The sequence below is a fragment of the Elaeis guineensis genome, chromosome 16 (genome assembly GCF_000442705.2).
Source record: "Elaeis guineensis isolate ETL-2024a chromosome 16, EG11, whole genome shotgun sequence".
NCBI lineage: Eukaryota > Viridiplantae > Streptophyta > Magnoliopsida > Arecales > Arecaceae > Elaeis > Elaeis guineensis.
In genome coordinates, this window is record NC_026008.2 from 10,450,346 (window position 1) to 10,471,765 (window position 21,420).

At 43.6% G+C, this 21,420-nt stretch overlaps 1 long non-coding RNA gene across 1 annotated transcript in view; it reads right to left on the reverse strand.

The window, feature by feature from the left end:
- The window catches only part of LOC105034145 (uncharacterized), a 35,243-nt gene extending 26,024 nt beyond the window's left edge, over positions 1-9,219 (reverse strand). The window contains exons 1-3 of the long non-coding RNA XR_830105.3: positions 8,619-9,219; positions 8,244-8,294; positions 7,915-7,974 (exon numbers count right to left, since the gene is read on the reverse strand). This is a non-coding gene — a long non-coding RNA (uncharacterized lncRNA). The remainder of the gene's footprint in view (positions 1-7,914; positions 7,975-8,243; positions 8,295-8,618) is intronic.
- Between the last annotated feature and the right edge of the window lie 12,201 nt (positions 9,220-21,420).

Sequence of the window (21,420 nt, forward strand, 5' to 3'; positions counted from 1 at the left end):
ATTTTGGCATTTAATGAGCGCGTGCTGGGATCTTTTCAAATCGGGGCGATCCGAAGAGACTTTTCGGAATTCCGCTGGGGCGTTGCCCCAGGTATGGCGCAGTAATGGCCTTGTCAGCTGTCAGCCGGTTTTAGCCGCCTGCTGTGGCGAGTGGGACACGTGGCGAACATGGATCGGCCTGGGAAGATCCACGATCATTATAGCACCGGATCCCAGGGTCTATTTAAACCCGCCCTTCCGCCTCCAGGAGTTTCATTCTACCTGAAAGTCCTGTTGGTGCCCGCCTTCTCTCCGAGAGCTCTGACCTTCCTTAGCGTCCGCTTTGGCCCTAGGTGTTCTTCGAGTCATCCCTGTCCCTGCACCTCTGCATCCTTCGAAGCGACTTAAGTTAGTCTCGGAACTTTCGTTCCTTCTCTTGCATCTAGGTGCCCCTTCTTCTCCATTTTTCTTCTGCCGCATTCCACTTGTTTGGTCCCCCACGAACCTTTCGCCTCTTATTTCGCCTGATCTCTTCGAGATTTTTAGGGTTCTTGCTTGAAATGTCTTCTGGCACCTCCGCCTCTAGCGTTCTAGGAGCTCGTCTGCCTCAGTCTCCCAGAACCCTCATACTATAGACGAACCCACATGTAGGGCTGGGCTTCGTCCGATTTTGCGCCGGACGCCATTCCCTGTTCTCTGACTCCGGACGAACTTTTACTGATAAAGGTTCAGTATGGAGTTCCTCCGGAGTACGATCTGAAGCTTCCTGATCCTGCCGACCGGGCTAGCACTCCCCCACCTGGCCGTTTCTACCTGTACCAGGAGGCCTTCCATGCTGGGCTCCGGCTCCCACTTCCATCCTTCGTCGTCGTTCTTTTCCATTTTCTAGACATTTCTTTAACTTCAGTCACGCCGAATTCCTTTAGGTTTTTGATAGGGTTCCTCTCCCTTTGCTATATAGTCGAAGTTCAGCCATCTCTTCTTTGTTTAGGTATTTTTAACCTTCAAGCGCCACCCCTCGACAAAGGACTGGTGGTACTTCTCCCTCCAGTTCGGCAAGGAGTTGCTGAAAGGTGCTCCCTCTTCTATCCATAACTGGAAGGGGAAGTACCTCTACGTCCAATGTCCGACCTTAGAGCTGGGATTGCTCCCTTGGGGCTCCCTAAGGGACTCTATCCGCCGGGCTCCTAGCCTGGGGGAGGACGACCTTCAGGCCGCCCGGAAGCTTTTTAGTTATCCAACTCCTTCCCTTCCCAACCTTCTGAATGAGCAGTTTCTGTTCAACATCGGCTTAAGTCCCCTGGATCCTGTGAGTATTCCATCTTTCTTTTCTTCTTCTTTTCTTCTTCTCTCCCCCTCTTTCTCTTTTTTTTCTTTTCTTTTTTTTTTTTAACTGCGCGTCACCTCTTCCTTTTTCACTCCATTGCTGATCTCTTTTTCTCTCTTTTTTTTTTGCAATGAGCCGCGCCTTGACGCTTTTGTCTCCCGATGGCAGTGTCCCGCTGAAGCACTTCCCTTGCCACAGGGAATTCCGCTGAAGTCCACGATCCGACATCTGAGGAAGAAAGTTCGTCATTTAACAAAAAAGTAGAAGGAGATGGAGGACGAACTTCGCAGGCTGAGGGAGAGTCACTCTGAGGCCACTGAGGAGGCCACTTACTTTCGAAACCTCCACGTGAAGAGGATCATGGAGTACAGCCGGAGGAAAGCGAAACTTCGAAAAGGAGCTCGAGGAACATAAGAAGCGCGCCAGCGACCGATCTTGAGCTCAAGCTTCCAAGATCAGCTCTCTTGAAGCGGAGCTGTCGGCTGCACAGGAGAGGATCGACCAGTTGGAAGGAAGCTCGTCCTGGCTTTCGACTCGAGCCGACAGCGACCGAGAATGGTCGAAGAAGTTCTCCGACCTTCAGCAACAGCTCCAGGACGCCGAGGCGAACTATAATGCATACCGGGCCGGCTGATGCAAGCAGGTGGACGACTACAGAAGGAAGCTCAGGATGGCGACCGACGAGGTTGTCCATCTTCAAAGGCAGTTATCTGAAGGAGCCCAGCTTGCTCCTGTTCGGGATCCCGACGAACTCCAATCCCTGAAAGGAACCATAGAAGAGCTATCCATCGCCCTTGAGGAGGGGAAGGCCGAGCTGCAGCAGTTGAAGATCCAGCTGGTATACGAGCAGCAGACGGTCAAAGACGTGGAGGCGGAATCCGAGGTCCTGAGAAAGAGGCTTCAAGAGGCGGAGAACGAAAGCCAACGGTTTCATCGAAGGTATATGGAGATGCTAATGAGGGAGAAAGAATTAGAAGAAGAAGTCGAAAGCTTAAGGCACTTCCTGATGAGGGTCGAAACCGAAAGTTCGAAGTCGGAAGTAAGCCGGGCCCCCTTAGGGCTCTTTTTGCCTTTCATCCTTCTATGTGTCTTCTTTTACCTTTTTTTTTTTTTTTTTGGCCTTCTGGGCTCTGTAACGCATACCTTGTTAACGAAATGAAAAGAAGATTTTTGTTATCTTGCCCGCACGCTGTGTTGAATTGTCGTCCGTCGGACTTCTTCCATTTTTGTCTCGTTCGATGTCGATGTTGTCCGAAGATTCCTTGTTCATTTTTGTATTAGGTCGTCGTTACCGAATTTCTTGTATTTTTTGATTTGTTCGACATCGACATTGTTTGAAGGTTCCTAGCCATCGTCGTGTTGATTTGCCTTTTCGTTCGTGACCGTAGATCTCTCTTTCTCTTTCTTCTTCCTCCTTTTAAGCAAGGGTTCTCCCTAGCTTTTTACGGGGTCGCGGTAGTGTAGAAGGGCCGTCGAGAAGGTTCTCTTCTTTCTTATCAGGTCTCGAATGGCCGGACCTTAGTTGGTGTCAGGACGAGATTCTTCCCCTATTTCTGATGCAGTCGATTTCAACTCAGGTTAGGACGAGGTTCCTCCCCTGTTCCTAACAAGGTTGTGAGGGCACATATGGGCGTTGCGGGGCCTCTCCCCCGATCCGATCTAAGGATAACCGGACCTTCGACTTTGCTCATGTTAGGACGAGGTTCTCCTCCTGTCCCTAACAGGGCGGTGGGGGCACATATGGGCGCTGCAGAGCCTCTCCCCCCATCCGGTCTAAAAATAACCGGGCCTTCGGCCTTGCTCATGTTAGGGCGAGATTCTCCTCCTGTCCCTAACATGGCTGTAGGGGCACATAAGGACGTTGTAGGACCTCTCCCCCCATCCGGTCTAAAAATAATCGAGCCTTCGGTCTTGCTCATGTTAGGGCGAGGTTCTCCTCCTATCCCTAACATGGTTGTGGGGGCACATAAGGGCGTTGTAGGGCCTCTCCCCCCATCCGGTCTAAAAATAACCAGGGCTTCGGCCTTGCTCATGTTAGGGCGAGGTTCTCCTCCTGTCCCTAACATGGCTGTGGGGGCACATAAGGGCGTTGTAGGGCCTCTCCCCCCGTCCGATCTAAAAATAACCGGGCCTTCGGCCTTGCCCATATTAGGATCTATTTTCGTTGTCTGAAGGGGTTATCCCCTGTCGCTACAAGTTCATGCAAAGAAGGAAAGATATGCAAATCTGAAAGGAATCTTGATTTAAAGCGAAGTCGTTCGTAATACATTAACAGGTTTTTCAAATCTCAGGGCTGTAGAAGGTCTGCTCCCCGTCAAAGTCCTCCAAAGATGGAGTTGATGATCCCAATTGGAGGCCGATCTCCGGACTGCTCTTCCCTCCTCGGCGGCTCAGGTTGTGGCAGGGCCCTTGGCCGATCCTCTCTACCCTCAGGCCGGCGTCGAATGAACCTGTCGAGCCGACCTCGTCTGATGAGCTCCTCGATCTCGTCTCGGAGTTGAATGCATTCCTCTGTGTCGTGGCCGTGGTCACGATGGTAGAGGCAGAACTTGTTAGGATTGCGCTTCCCGGGGTGTGTGCGCATCCTTTCTGGCCTTGGGAGCTGCTCTCTGACTTCCATCAGCACCTGAATTTTCGACACGTTGAGGGGGACATAGCTGCAGAATCTTCCTGGGAGAGAGCCCCGCCGAACCCTGTGCTCCGGGCTTCTCTGCCTACGTGCTCGGGGAGGAGTCTGGGCGCGTTTGTACCCGGAAGGAGTTCGAAAACGTGGCCGAGCTTCTCTCGGACCTTTTTCGACTGCGGACTTACTCGAGTCTCCTGCCTGCCGCTCTTTCACGATCTCCTCATCCTTCATCTTGAAGGCTTCTTCTGCTCGGGCGTACCCTTCGGCCCGAGCCAGCAAATCGGCAAAATCCCTGGGATACTTTTTTTCCAGGGAGAATAAAAGGTCGTTCTTTTGAAGGCCGCCTTTCAGAGTGGCCATCACGACCGATTGGTCCAAGTTCCGGACCTCCAACGCGGCGACGTTGAAATGGTTGACGTAAGCCCGGATGGACTTCCCCTCCCTTTGCTTGATGTTGATGAGGGACTCCGAACCCCTCCAGGGACGCCGGCTACTAACAAAATGAGCCGCAAACTGGTGGCTCATCTGATCAAAGAAAAAGATGGTACCCGACTTCAGTGCTGAGTACCAGTTTCTCGCTGCTCCCTTCAAGGTGGATGGGAAAGCTCGGCACAGGATGGCGTCCGACGCGCCATGGAGTAGCATCATTGTCCAGAAGGCCTCCAGGTGGTCAACTGGGTCCGAAGTCCCGTCGTAGCTTTCAAATTGAGGGAGATTGAAGTTTGGCGGGATTGATTCCTGCATGATCATGTGAGAGAAGGGAGGATCAGTACAAATGTCCTCACCATAAGCGGGGGGAGTGTGGCGGAGTTCTTCGATCCGCCGGTTCATCTCCTGGAGCCTTCGATCCAGGAAATCCTCTCGACTACGGGTCTCGAGGGTCTTCTAGCAGAATGGAGGTAGAGATCTTCCAAGAGTAGAATCGTAATCTGACTAAGGGCTCTCCACCCTCGGATTCGTCTTTTCGGGAAAGGCGGGGCGACTGGCCCAAGTGACCCGTCCTACCGTCGAATTTTGGAGTTCCGATGACGTTCTCTCCAGTCGCACTGACGCCTACGGCTGTTGCTGCTGCTGCATGGCCTGCACCGCTTCAGTGAGGCCTCTGACCTGCTGAACCAGTAGGTCGAATTGCTCCGTGCCAACCACCGTTGCCGAAGGAGGAGCCTGAGAAACTGGAGGTGAGGCCGGAGCCTGAGATCTGGCCGCGGAGGCCGTGGATCGTCGGATGGATGCTTTGCGGGGAGGCATCGGGCGAAGATCCAGTAGAGGAAGGAAAAAAGGATGTCGGAGAAAATGACCGGAGGCAGTCCCGTTGAGCGCTCCTTTAAGAACAAGAGTACTGCGAAGACAGCAGCCCTTCCTCTAGCGCCAATCCTGTTGGTGCAAAAATCCACCGCTGTCGGAGAAGCTAGAGTCGAGGGAGTCGCGGTCGCCGCCGGGACCTGCAAAGGAAGTATAAACCGAAGTTGGGGGTGCTCCGGCAAGACCCTCCGACGCTCAAGTCAGTTCTCTGCCTCAACAAGAATGGAGTGCTCGAACAGAAATTTTTGCAGAGTTTTAAGATAGAGATTAGAACTTAGAGAATAGCGTATCTGGGTCTCCTTTTTATAGGCAGAGGATGCAACAGACTGATAGCGACATTTGTAACCACCTGATAGTGGGCCGTTCGAGGCCATAAGGAGTTTGTTGCGGAGAGTAGTGGCGTCAGGGGCTGTTCAAAGCCACGTCGAGCTTGTCGCGGGGAGTGGAGTAGTGTCTGTTGTCGCGACTTGCCAGAGAGTGGTGGAGCCGCGTGGAATTCGTCACAGGAAGTGGAGCAGAGTCGTGGCCATTACTGTGGCCTGCCAGGGAGTCCAGGCCTGTCGACCGAAGCTCGATTGAGGTATCTGGCGGAGAGAGGTAGCTCTCCATCTGAGAGGAGCTCGGATGTTGCTGGCGAGCCTTCTACCATTGGATGCCTTGGGCGCTAGTACTACAAGCGAGGGTCATTTGCTATAGGAGCTCGGTCAGAGGCTTTCCATAGACGAAGTTCGGTTTCACGCAGAATTCGGTGGAAGGTCGACCGGCAGTGGATGTCGGATGGCGTTGGAGAGGTTCATCCGCTGGAAGGGTCCGACTGCTGGAGTCCGTGTGTCGTAGGAGTTAGTCCGGAATCTGTCTGCTACAGAAGTTCGGTCGGAGTTCGGTCTCCGTAGAAGTCCGGATGGGGATCATTTGTCGAGAAAGCTCGGTCGAAGCTTGCCTGCGATAGAAGTTCGGAAGAAATTCGTTCACAATAGAAGCTCAGGTAGAGGCTTACAGTAGAAATCCGACGTGGACCGCTCGTAGTAGAAATTCGAAGCAGACCGCTTGTAGTGGTAGCTCGGAGCAGACCGTTTGTGGTAGAAATTCGGAGTAAACCGCTTGTGGTGGGGGCCCGGAGTCTGGTCCTTCTCAGAATTCGGATGAGGCCCACCTGCGATAGGAGCTTGGGGTTGAAGTTCGACTTCCGTAGGAGCTCGGACGAAGTCTACCTGCAGTCGGAATTCGAGGAAGGAGTCCGGCTCCCGTAGGAGCTCGGACGAAATCTACCTGCAGTCGGAGTTCGGGGAAGAAGTCCGGCTCCCGTAGGAGCTCGGACGAAGTCTACCTGCAGTCGGAGTTCGAAGAAGTCCGGCTCCCGTAGGAGCTCGGACGAAGTCTACCTGCAGTCGGAGTTCAGAGAAGAAGTCCGGCTCCCGTAGGAGCTCGGACGAAGTCTACCTGCAGTCGGAGTTCGGGGAAGAAGTTCGGCTCCCGTAGGAGTTCGGACGAAGTCTAGGAGGTGGTCAACCACCGTAGAAACTTGGATGGAGTCCGTCCGTCGTGGAAAATCCGATCGACACTGGTGGGGGTTTATCCGTCGGCAGGACTTGGGAACGTTGCGGAGGCTCGACCGCCGGAGAGGTTCGGAAAGATGTCGTCGAAGGTCGGACGTCGGTAGAATCCCGAAAGGATCACTCCTGACACGAACTTCGGTTGGGGGGTATTTTATATTCAACAATGATTATCGATGGATCAAAGCAAAAAAAAAAAAAAGTAAGAAAATGCACTGACATTAATTTCAAATAATAAACTTCAGATAGATGTCCCGTAAATTCAAATAGAGGCATCACAGAAAACAAAATATAACAAGAGAAGGAAGTTAAATAAACCTAGACAGATTGCATATGAGATCCAGGAGACTCGATCATAATCAACTAGAAGACAAAAGCTCATCAAGGCTCAGATTAACATGCTCACATATCTTTCAAGCTCTTCTAGTTCTTGAGTGCATTTGATTTCTATTCAAATGCACTCACCACCACCAAGGCCCCACACTATCTTCTCTTTCAAAAGAAGAATAATCTGTGAATGCTCGGTGGGGAATAAAAACAAAAGCAATAGCACTGAAAAACAGGCACAACCATTATAAGATACTTTATATGCTGCACATAATTTCTGTAAGTCAAATATTCTATTTGCCTCGTGCCGCTCTCCATATGACCTGAGACTAATTGATTGCAGACTAAAGGAGGTATCAAAAATCTGAGTTCTTGTTCATTGAGGATTTTTTCCTAACAAAAAGTTTATAATCTCTTCATTGTGGATAAATATCCTTGTATTTATAACCTATTAATAACTGCTAAGCAAGTGTTGTTATTATTCTTTTTTCCAAGAAAAGGAGGAAATTCATCGATTACAGTTCGCATGAGCAGCATCACATTCAAACAGGATATCCAGCATTCTTTCCAATAACTTATTAAATGGATCCTCAAAAATCCCCTTTTTTTTTATAATGATAAAAAGATGTAAAAGACTGATATATGTTAGAAGTTAACCCATACTCACTGAATCTAAACCACACCCTGCAATCAGCACTTCCTTTGAAGGCAGTATGCTATTATTGTTCAAGAAATGTGAAACATACAAATTAATGCTAGCAAGTAAAGTGTTACTTCCACCAGAATATTGTCTTTCATACCTTCAAGAATGGAAAATGTTTGTATGAATTGAGCCCAGAATCTCAAGCCACCCAAAATACCTGCAAATTGTGTCAATAGTTAACCACACGTCCATCTTAAGCCTTAACAGCGACAGAAAATTATAAATCATACCAAACTAAGTGCCAAATAATTCTATCAGTATACTAAGTCAAAGAAAAAAAATGAATCCATGAAACAGGTTTTATGCATGTTCTTTTGTAAAGTAAATACACGCACAGACCAGAAAATTTGATTAGAAAGCTTAACAAAAGTATTTCCTGTTCTTCAATCTTAGAATATCAGGGATATCCTGTGGAATCTCCTTTACCTTAACGTTAGCTTCGCTTGACTTTGGTTGAGTCGCAAAATTCCTCAAACACTGTAACAGAAAAATGTCATACGGTCAAATTCCACTACACATAACAGAATGAAGGCATCTCAGATCCCAAAACATTATATCAAGTCCTACTTATAAAACTTCAAATTTCATAACGAAAGAAGCAATAAAATGATGCGTAATAATCTCAAAACCAAAAGTAAATCAAAGACGGATTTCTTTCAGGATTCAAGAACATCAAGAATAAACAAATTCAAATAAATTCTAAATGGACCTAAAACCTAGAAAACTTTTTGACATTAAGAAAGGAAAATGGAATTCCCAAAGCTAAAAGCAAATCCAAACTCCATAGATAGTTAACTCGACCTTGGCTTAATCAGTCTTCAAGCGTAAATCGAGCCGAGCTCGAGCTCTCACCCAGCTCATCTATCGCTCGAGAATAGAGGGAAAAAATGGAAATATCACTTCATCAAATAGGATGAAGCGAGGAATCACCGGATCAACCATGGAGGCCAACGTTTCGAAGGTCAGCGGCGTGCCATCGGCCGTCGGATGGAAGACTGGGGCTAGGTGGTGTCCTGGTGGGCTGTTGCTCTAGAGAGGTGAGGAACCGCCGGATCAGCCTCAGAGGACAGAGTAGCGGCGCGGCGTCGACCGCCGGATGGAGGATCGGGACTTGGTGCAGAGTAGAAGCATTGCTCGCGATAGGTGGAGGATGCCGGAGCAGCGACGAAGACCGAAGGTTCGAAGTCAGTGGTGTGGCGGCGGCCAACGGCAGAATATCTCTACTAACCGAGGAAAGCAAAGAACGGGGAGAGGCGTGAGAGAGGGGGAACGCGTGAGAGAGATGGAGGCAAAGGGGGGCAGGGAGGAGGCGGGGGCAAAAGGGGAGACGCGTGAGAGAGGCGGATTAGGCAAGTAGGGAGGCTTTTGGTGGCACGGGACTCGAGTGGGCAGACCATCGAGGTAGTGGGATGGGAATTCGTGGGAACATGAAATCCAAACACATTTATGTTGAGAGTTATAAGTGATTTCGTATATATATTTTAAAATTTTTAAAATAAAATATAATAAAAATAATTATATTAATTATATTATACTACTATATATATAATTTAATCATCAAATAAATCTATTTAAGATCTATATGTTGTATATAAAATTTAAAAAATATAAAATATAATTTAATCATCAAATAAATCTACTTTAAGATCTATATGTCGTAGAAGAAACATAGAGAAGAAATAACTTTTCTTCTTATTTTTCTCTCTTCCCGAACTCTTGGTCCAAACTTTAGGGTTTTTAGATCTTGTGCTCACCCAAGAGAAGAGGACTCTCCCCTTCTTGTTCCATGCTATGAACCATGCCCAAATCCCTTCACCGTGGAGAACTATTTCTCTTCTTTTTTACACCCACAAAAGAGAAATAATATTCCTTTTATTTTAGCATGAAATAAGGTAAGGTGAAGAGTCCAACAATGTTTGGACTCTTCCAAGAGATGTCACACCTTTTCACAATCCCATGCCAAAAACAAATATGGGATGCCCCAACTCAATATTTTCCATAGTAAATCAGATCTTTATCTGATTTACCATGCCACAAAATTCCTCTTTTAGATCGCACAAAAGAAAGGAATAAAAGGGATGGCATATAGAGTGATTTGAATAAGAACAAACGCTACTTGATAAGGAGTGTTTTGAAATCAAATTTCAAAATCTTTCTTTTATCAAACCCAACCAATTTTAGCATGAGAAAGGAGCAATGTCAGAAGTTATTGGTGTAGAGAAATCTCACACAAATTTTTTTTGTGCATGGAGAAAAGTGGCATCCAAAAAAATGTGGCGTAAGGGAGGAAGAGTCCAATCCTATATAGACTCTTAGTTTTCTTATTTGACTCCAAACTAAATCACATCTGGTTTAGCCCAAATAAATAGATGAAATCTAATTTAATTAGATCCATAATTTTTTAATCAAATCTTAATTAAATTAGAAGTTGATTGAATCAAAGTTCTGATCAATCATGGACAATTCTTCCTTAGCGATTAATTCATCTTATAACATAATCGGATCAAACCTAATTGAATCTAATTCAATTAGTTTTTATTTAATCCTCTTTGCTCAATCAAATTGAGCTAATTAGCAATCTAATTACTAATTAATTTTTTATTAATTCACTAACACTTGGTGAATAAATTTATTGCAACTTTAGTATAAGGTTAACCATCAATCGAATTGACGATTAAGCCCTTAAATGATTCTCAATCGTTGATTAGTCAAATGATCAGTTAGAAATTTTTTTTGAGTGTGACACCATAAGTTTGATCCTAAGCCAGTAGCACAAGAATAGATTCTTGAACTAATCGATATAACTATCTAGCAATAGGATCCGACATCCGGATAGGTTGAATGATGGCGAAGTAACATTCAAGAACCTACTGATGTATGGTTACTGTATAATTCATCTCTTTGACCCTAATACTCAAAGACGATCTAGAATTTAACTGTCAACTCTAAATAGGTCATCCATATTGTATTTCAATCTTTTAAAATCCATCACATGGATTACCCGAGCTCAGATTTTACTAAATTAAAATACATAGATACATTAACTTCTATTAATTCGGAGGGGTCAATCCCATCTTGACTCATACACCAACTTGACAAGTACTTGACTATATCTAAAAATCTTTCGTCATTAAATTATAAATTCAGATAGTCCAACACCAAAGTACAATAAGTTGCTTGCAAGTCACCGTAGTGATCTCAAGTCAAAGAGATACTTATATCCATACCCTTCACGAGCTACCCCTGACAGCAGAATGCTCCAAAATTAGTCATGTTCAGTGACGATATACTCCTACATCTCATCTGCATGCCATATCAGTGTCTCCACATCATTTGGTTATGAGAACAACCAACGCATATGGCACACAACAACCTACACTTGATATCGCTATCGTCCTAGTAATAGCATATCGTTTGATCGCGAACCAATTTAAGAACTACGTGATAAATCCTCCTTTATCGATTAAAGTAATCCTAAAGACTTCATCACAACACAGGAGTTTGTTAGAAGATATAACCTTGTGATGAAAAATATCAAATAACTTTGATTATTGATCAATTTATATATCTTTATAATTAGTATAATCGTCAAACAATTGTATTTAGGATACAATTTCCAATAACTCTCACTTGGACTAAAGCCAATCAGTATAGTATTATATACCCATCTTCGATTTATCATCTCAGAACTCTTAGATATCGAGGCTTTAGTAAATGGATTGGTCAGATTCTCCTTTCCGTTGATCTTTTAAAGTTTGATGTCACCTCAACAGATTTTCTAAATAAGATCGTAGCAATGTAAAATGCTTGGTAAGCTAATGGGACTTCGGCTCCAAGGCATGAGCTATGGCTCCAGTGTTGTACAATATAATAGAACCATCATTGGAGGGTGCCACTCCTAACTTGCCAATGAACCTGTACAATCACATAGCTTCTTTGCAAGCATCAGATGCTACAATGCATTCTGCCTCGCAAATTGAATTGGCTATATTTATCTGCTTGGAACTTTTCCAGCATATTGTTTCATTATTTAGGGTAAGGATGTATTCCGACATGTTCTTGCTATTATTATGTCCAACTAAAAACTGAAGTCATACTCTACAAGTTTTAAGTCAGATTCTCTGTAACCGAGTCATCGGTCCTTAGTATTTCTCAAATACTTAAGAATGATCTTCTAGTGATACTCACTCGGATCTTGTAAGTATCCACTCACTCTCCTCCAACATGCCAAACCTGCCCCTTGCTGCCCATCTTTCCTAGAGAACATCATCCCCTAACCGTCACACCCTCCGGCCTTTCTTTCTCTTTTTTTCTCCAAGGCCAAATCCAACCGAAGTTGGCCCAAAAAATTTATAATCCAAACCTTCCACCCCGAGAAGTATCTCTTCCCATCAAACCTCTCAACCTCCACCTCCAATCCACTTACCTCGAGGTGGGGCTGAAGAAGCAACTATTCAGCCTTCGGATGTAGGAAGGCTAGAGAAGTAGTTGGGATACATTCAACGGTTTGACTGTCGGGAGCCTTATGAAGGAACCAGATCTAGGGTTTCAGGGTTAGATCTTGAAACTTTTTTAAGATCATACAGCGGAAGACTAAAATAAATCAAAATTTATTTTCTAAAACCAGAGAATCCCTAGATCTAAGATCCTATTACATGATTATTACATGGCATTAAATCAAAAATTAAAATATATAAATATAGCATGAACTACATGTTGATCATATCAACATGTTTTTATACCACATCTAATGTATGTATTAAACAATAGATCAGATCTATTATCTTGCAAGTTAGACGCTCTAATCTCACTGATCCGGGCTTAAGGATGATGTTGCAAGCCGCACACGCGTCCGGCCTCTAGGAGTCATCCACACGAGCCCACGAATCTCGATCAGAAATCCTGCTTCAGGAAATCAGCACAGTATGCTAGTACTGCGCTGATCCTTCTTTGATGGTTGATCAGGTACCTCCTTCTTCTTGATTTGGACTCTTCCAAAGATGAAAAGTAGAAGGAGGAGTTTCAGATCTGAGACACTCTCAGAAAACTCAAGATGGAAGGAGGAAAGATATGAAAATAAAAACCCTAGAAGAAGACCCTCTTCTTCTTCACGTTTTTCTCTCTAGACACCCAAACTTGCGTCTTTTATATCTCCATGACCCAAAGGTATTTCTCTCTGATTTTTGGATGACAGAAAGGTCTCTCAAATATTTATCTCCTCTTAAAATTTCACGAAGAAACTCGTCTTATATAGAGAGATATGATAGAGTCCTTGTCTAGGTCAAACACCTAGTCAAGGCTTATCCAAACATAGCAAGTTAAGGGACGCCCAACTCTTGAGCACCTCCTCCATATTTTCGTGCATGGATCACTAGAAAAGGGTGTACAATGTAAACCCTAAAAGCCACAAAAATTTCAAAAAAAAATTGGATAAATTCGGTGCAAAATTGAAAGAGTTTTGGATTTCTAAAACTCTATCTCATAGAATTCAAAATCCAAACTTATTCCTTTTAGATTTGATCCAAACCACCTTCCATGTAAGAAAAAAGAGAAGAGACCTTTTGTGAATGTGAGAGAGATCTGGGAGAGGGCTTTTGTCGCACAAAATAAGTGGAGATTGGCGTTGAATTAAGAGAGAGGGCGTGGAGAAGGCTTATGTGGCGCAAGGTGGAATCCTAGTCCTACTAGGATTCTGTCTCATGACTTGTTTTAATTTGGTTTCCCAAACCAAATCAAATCAAAATTAGATCAACCTAATTAAAATAGGTCTTAACCTAATTAAGAACCTAATTTAATCAGATTAAATTAGATTTAAATCTGATTTAATTTTCTAATCAAATTAGAAATTAGATTGACCCAAGTCCTAGTTGAACTAGGACTAGTCTTTCCTTGCACTTGGCTTATCCAATAAACCAATTGGACTTGATCCAATCAAGCCCAAATCAAATTTAATTAAATCATATTTAATTAGACTTAATCTCAGCCCATTGGCTTAATCAAATTAAGCCAATTAGCAATCAAATTGCTAATCGATCCTCCTGCAACACTTGTACTGGGTTAAATGTCAATCGTATTGATCATTTAACCCTAGAACGATTCTTAATCGTTGATCAACCATCCGATCGGATCATGAACTCTAATGTGTGTGACCTCATAGGTCCGAACCTAAGCCGGTAGCATAGGAATAAATTCCTATACCAATCGAAGTGACCATCTAGCAATGATACCCGACGATCGGATAGGTCGAATGTGTAGAACAACATCCTTAGAACTCATGCGGATATAGTTTTCATATAATTCATCCCCTTGATCAAAATGATCATAGGACACCCCAGAGCTCAACTGTCAACTCTGATCAGGTTGTCCACATTGTATTTCAAAATATCAAATCCATCTGATGGATTACCCTGGCCAAGATTTTGCTAAATTGAAATACAGCGACTCATTCTTCTCCAACTCTTGGAGTGGTCAATCCCATCTCGATCACACTCTGACTTCGCAAGTACTTGACTGTGCCCAGAAGCCTTCCGTCCCTGAATTAGAAATTCAGTTAGCCCAGTACCAAAGCATAGTGAGTTGCTTGCAAGTCACTGAGGTGATCTCAAGTCTAAGGGACACTTATACCTATATCCCATCAGAGACATTCTCGACAGCAGAATGCTCTGGAGTTGGTCACGTTCAATGACGATGTACCCTTACATCTCACCTGTATGCCATACCAGTGTCTCCACACTCCTTGATTAAGAGGACAACCAACCCATATGGCCTACAACGACCTATGCTCGATAGAAGCTGTTGTCCTTATTAACAGCCTATCATTTGGTCGTAAACTGTTTTAAGGACTAATCGATAAATCCTCTCTTTATCGAACCTAAATAGTCCTAAGGACTTCATTATAACAACGGAGTTCATTAGAAGATGAAAGCTTATGATGAAAATGCCAAATATATTTTATTTATTAACAAATCAATTACAATACTTGGTTGCTCAACCGTCAACAGCTTGACGATTGGCTTTTTGGGACACATTTCCCAACAACTCCCACTTGTCCTAAAGCCACTCGGCACAGTATCTAATACCCATCTTCGACTTGTGGTTGTCGAACTCCTTTATTGCCAGGGCTTTAGTGAAGGGGTCGGCTAGGTTCTCTTTTCCGTCGATCTTCTGAAGGTCGACGTCACCTCGATCCACGATCTCTCGGATCAGATGGAAGCGGCGCAAGATGTGCTTCGTCCGCTAATGTGCTTTGGGTTCCTTCACCTGAGCTATGGCACCAGTGCTGTCGCAGTAGAGCAGGACTGGACCATCGAGGGAGGGTGCTACTCCGAGCTCGTTGATGAATTTCCTCAGCCACACAGCTTCCTTCGCAGCATCTGATGCTGCGATATACTCCGCTTCACAAACAGAGTCTGCCACAATATGCTGCTTGGAACTCTTCCAGCAGATGGCTCCACCATTCAGAGTAAAGATATTACCCGACACGCTCCTACTGTCATCTTGGTCAGATTGGAAGCTGGAGTCTGTGAACCCCACAAGTTTCAGATCTGACTCACCATAAACTAATCATTGATCCTTAGTATTTCTCAAATACTTAAGGATGGCTTTAACCACTTTTCAGTGATCTTCTCCAGGATCAGATTGGTATCTACTCACTACTCCTAGTGAGTATGCCACATCTGGTCTTGTACATGTCATGGCGTACATGATAGATCCCACGGCTGAAGCATATGGGACTCTACTCATACGCTCTCTCTCTTCAGGAGTTGTCGGACAATCCTTCTTAGAGAGAGAAATTCCATGGCCTATCGGTAGATAGCCCTTCTTGGAATTCTCCATGCTGAACCTCTTCAGCACAGTGTCTATGTACATGGACTGGGATAACCCAAGCATCCTTTTAGATCTATCCCTATAGATCTTCATCCCTAGGATGTAAGATGCTTCACCCAAGTCCTTCATGGAGAACTATGATGACAATCAAACTTTTATTCCCTGTAGTGCGGGGATGTCATTCCCGATTAAGAGAACGTCATCCACGTACAAGACAAGGAATACCACAACTGGACCATTTGCCCATTTATAAATGCAGGGCTCTTCTCCATTCTTAATGAAGCCATACGTTTTGATCACCTTATCAAAACGCATGTTCCAACTCCGAGAAGCTTGCTTCAATCCATAAATGGATCTCTGAAGCTTGCACACCTTGGACTCATCTGTGGATGTAAACCCCTCAGGTTGTATCATATACACTTCTTTGGTCAGCTCTCCATTCAGGAAAGCTGTCTTTACATCCATCTGCCAGATCTCATAATCTAGATGGGCAGCTATTGCAAGCATTATCCGAATAGATTTGAGCATTGCCACAGGGGAAAACATCTCGTCATAGTCAATACCATAACGTTGACGATACCCCTTGGCTACCAGACGGGCTTTATAGGTCTCCACCTTTCCGTCTGCACCCCTCTTCCTTTTGAAGACCCATTTACACCCAATGGGTTTAACCCCTTCAGGTGGGTCAACCAATGTCCATACATCGTTGACCTTCATGGACTTCATTTCGGATTTCATGGCTTCAAGCCATTTCTCGGAATCAGGTCTCTGCATAGCATCCATATAGGTGATCGGATCCTCATTATTCTCATCAAGTTCGATGGGATCACCGTCCCGGACCAAGAAATCGTAGTATCTGTCCAGCTGACGCGGTACTCTACCGGATCGCCTTAATGGTGCAGGTATATTGGGCTCCGGATCTGATCTAATCATATCCGACTCAGATTCAGCTATTGGTGTCGGTCCTTCTACCTGTTGAACTTCATCAAGTTCAACCTTAGAGGCAACGGTTCCTTCACCAAGGAACTCCTTTTCTAAAAAGATTGCCTTAAGGCTGACGAACACCTTTTGTTCATCAGCATGGTAGGAAAAATATCCTTTTGTCTCTTTGGGGTACCCTATGAATGAACATTTGTCAGACCTAGGTCCAAGTTTGTCTGTGACTAATCGTTTGACATAGACCGGGCACCCCCAGACCCTGAGGTGTGAAAGTACTGGCTTACGCCCTGTCCATATCTCATATGGAGTCTTAATTACAGACTTACTTGGAATCCTATTTAACAGATAACAGGCCGATTCGAGTGCATATCCCCAGAAGGATATCAGCAAGCTAGCAAAAACCCATCATGGATCGGACCATGTCTAACAAAGTCCGATTCCTCCTTTCAAACACACCATTATGCTGTGGTGTTCCTGGAGGAGTTCATTGGGAGAGAATCCCATTCTCTCCTAGATATGTGAGAAATTCACTAGAAAGGTATTCTCCTCCTCGATCAGATCGAAGAGTTTTAATACTCTTTCCAGTTTATTTTTCAACTTCACTTCGGAATCGTTTGAACATTTCAAATGAATCCGACTTATGTTTCATCAGATAGACATATCCATATCGGGATAGGTCATCCGTGAAAGTTATGAAGTAGAAATATCCACCTCTAGCACTAGTGCTCATGGCCCCGCATACATCAGTATGTACTAGGCCCAAGAGCTCAGTAGCTCTCTCACCTTTTCCAGTAAAAGGTGACTTGGTCATTTTACCAAGAAGACAGAACTCACAGGTTGGAAGTGATTCACAATCACTAACTTCGAGGATTCCCTCTTGAGTCAACCTGTTTATTCTGTTCTTGTTTATATGACCTAGCCTACAGTGCCATAAGTAGATATCTGACACACTATCTAATCTAGGGTGCTTGCCAGTTGAATAGACTACATTAACAGGTTGTGATAACATATACACACCATTGTTCAAATGTCCACAAAAAATAGTAACACCATTCTCAATGATATTACAAATTTATTTTTTTATTGAAATTTCATAATCATTTTTGGCCAGAAGGCCTACAGAAATGACATTTAAAAAGAAACTGGGACAGAAATGACAATCATTAAGAACAATGATATGAGATTCAAATACAAGTTTCAAGATTCCTAATGCTAGAACTGGAACTGGTCTTCCATCTCCAACGTTCAGGAACCTCTCGCCTTGCTCGAATCTCCTACTGACCTGCAACCCCTGCAACGAATTGCAAATATGGTAAGGGCTACCGGTATCCAATACCCAGTCAGTTATATCACAAATAGAGAAATTGCAAGGAGTTATCATATAAATACCTTGCCCAGCAACAACTTGCTACTTTCTCTGCCTGTTCGGGTCTAGGGAGGCAATGTACTGGGGACAGTTCCTCTTCCAGTGCCCCCACTTCTTGCAAAAGAAGCATTCAGCTTGACTCTTATCAGGTTTGATCTTTTTGGTCTGAGACTGGACAGATGTCCCAGCCTGAACTTGCACCTTCTTCACTTTCTTCTTCTTATTCTTCTTCCCTTTCTTAAAGGGTCGAGAACCAGAAGATGAACCTCCCACTAAGTTCACCGACTCCTTATGGAGTTGGTGATCTTTCTCAAAGTTCTGAAGTAACCTCAATAATCCGTGGTAGTTTACTTCAGGCTTTGTCATTCTATAATGAGTGAGGAATGGGAGATAAGACTTGGGCAACTAGTTCAATATTGCATCTTTCCCAAGCTGCTCATGCAAGGGGAAGCCGAGCTTGCTCAATCATTCCATCAGCTCGATCATGTACAATACATGATCAGTGACAGAGGCACCATCCCGCATTTTGGCATTGAAGATGGCACAACTAGTCTTGTGCCTCTCCACATCATCGGGTGTGCCAAAGGCATCCTCCAACACTTGAAGCATGTCCTTTGGCGAGCTGTCTCGAATCTGCGACTGAACTCATCGCTCATAGCAGCCAGCATGATACAGCGCACCATGGTCCGATCACTGAGCCACTTCTGGTAAGTGTCTCTGACTGTTCCACGTGCATTGACAGCTGGCTCCTTAGGTGCAGGATCCATTATCACATATAGGATCCGTTCATGCTCCAGGACTATCTTCAACTTTCGGTACCAGCTACCGAAGTTAGGTCCCACCAACTTAATGATTGGAGCGATAGGGAAGTGGCTATATTTGCACAAAGGAGAACCATAACCTAATTAGTAATTGATTCATTAAACCTAAGGATTTGGACTTTAATCAAAAGGTTTCTCCCACTATTTTATTCGAATTGGTAGCCTCTACCTCCAATTCGAGGAATTACCCTAATTCCTTAGCGGGTACTAGAATCGACTTAGACTGCACACAAGCCCAACTTTGGTTGGCCAACCCATATACATCTAAAGGTAGGTTCATAACCAATTGTTTCTCTAAACAATTTCTAGTAATTTTAATTTTGCCCCAGAAACCTAATCAATAGGCTTTGGCCTCCACTGTAAGGATCCAGTTAGGTCCAACCATTAACATGATCATACTTGGTGTATCTATCCAACGAATGATTAAGCCCAACTTTGGTTGGCTCACCTAACCACCATTAGAGAGACACTTCCAAGTCATCATATGATGAGTGATAATTCCATTAGTCAACAAGCACCAGGCCTTTGGGTCTGCAATGATTATTGAGTTCATGGACTCATTATCAAACACCTTAATGGGAGGCTATGACTCAGTTATCTCCATAACTTTATCATTTTAAGGACCTAATAATTTTAGAGGATTTAAATAATATAGAGGATGAGGTCAGATGAACCAACTTATCATGATCCTCCCACTGACTTCACCAAGTCAGCTTAAGGGAGACCATTAAAAGGGCTGGTCTAGGAGCACCTAAATCAGTCACACTGATTTACCTAGCTGACATGGGTCAGCTCGAATAGTCAAGTGATCCGATCAAGACATAATTTCACCAAGAGACCAGGTAAGTTCGATCAGTGGGAGGGTCTGCCAAAGCTTGCCTTAGACACCATCAGAAATGGCCAGGTAAGCGGGCTCCCAATTAAAAACCACCGGTCTGGTTTACCTTAGACACCAACTGATTTAATTAGTTTTGATTAGATCAACCTAACAGTTCGTGCTAGACCGCTTAGCCAAGAATCAAGTCCATTTGGTTCTCGTTAAAGACATGGACTTGACCAACTACAACTATTGTAATTGATCTAGAGAATCCTTGACCTAATCTAAGACAACAATTGATTAGATTTAGTCAATTCTCTAATTAAGTCCATCTTTAATCTAACCATAGGTCTAACCCAATTAATGGACCTAATTCCCACTAACCCATTAACCCAATGTGTTATGGTTTGTGTCTTAGGTTCTTCAATTCACAATCCTAGAACCTAATCAAACAACTTCTTAATTCTTAATTAAGTTTTGGGCTGAGGGTTGGGTTTGGCTTTTCAAAAAATAATTTTCATATTTGTAAAATAATTTTACAATATGATTCTACCAACCATATTGCATGTTTGATTCATAATCAAGATGCAAGTGAAATAAACATGAAACTACTTTAGATCTAATCTAAACAGGTTCATGTAATTGAAATAATTTCAACTTTAAATAATTTCTTTGCACAAAAATTATTAACAAAGAGATTTTATTTCAGATTTAAATATCTTTTAAATCTAATAAATCATAAATTTAATTTAGATCATATCTAACAAATTTATGATTAAAGATAGATCTACACAAACTAGGACAACCATTGCACTGTAAGGGGTAAACCTTACAGCAGGACCACCTTGCAGTTTGTGATTGATCTAAAATTTTAATTTCAAATTTAATAATCAGATTATAAATTAGATCTAATCTAAGAAATAATCTAAGCATGTATAAATAATCATGTAATAAAGAACCTAGGCTCTGATACCAATTGTAGGAACCAGATCTAGGGTTTCAGGGTTAGATCTTGAAATTTTTTCAAGATCATACAGCGGAAGACTAAAATAAATCAAAATTTATTTTCTAAAACTAGAGAATCCCTAGATCTAAGATCCTATTACATGATTATTACATAGTATTAAATCAGAAATTAAAATATATAAATATAGCATGAACTACATGTTGATCATATCAACATGTTTTTATACCACATCTAATGTATGTGTTAAACAATAGATCAGATCTATTACCTTGCAAGTTAGACGCTCTAACCTCACTTATCCGGGTTTAAGGATGATGTTGCAAGCCGCACATGCGTCCGGCCTCTAGGAGTCGTCCACACGAGCCCACGAATCTCGATCAGAAGTCCTGCTTCAGGAAATCAGCACAGTATGCTAGTACTGCGCTGATCCTTCTTTGATGGTTGATCAGGTGCCTCCTTCTTCTTGATTTAGACTCTTTCAAAGATAGAAAGTAGAAAGAGGAGTTTCAGATCTGAGACACTCTCAGGAAACTCAAGATGGAAGGAGGAAAGATATGAAAATAAAAACCCTAGAAGAAGACCCTCTTCTTCTTCACATTTTTCTCTCTAGACACCCAAACTTGCATCTTTTATATCTCCACGACCCAAAGGTATTTCTCTATGATTTTTGGATGGCAGAAAGGTCTCTTAAATATCTATCTCCTCTTAAAATTTCACGAATAAACTCATCTTATATAGAGAGATATGATAGACTCCTTGTCTAGGTCAAACACCTAGTCAAGGCTTATCCAAACATGGCAAGTTAAGGGACGCCCAACTCTTGAGCACCTCCTCCATATTTTCATGCATGGATTACTAGCAAAGGG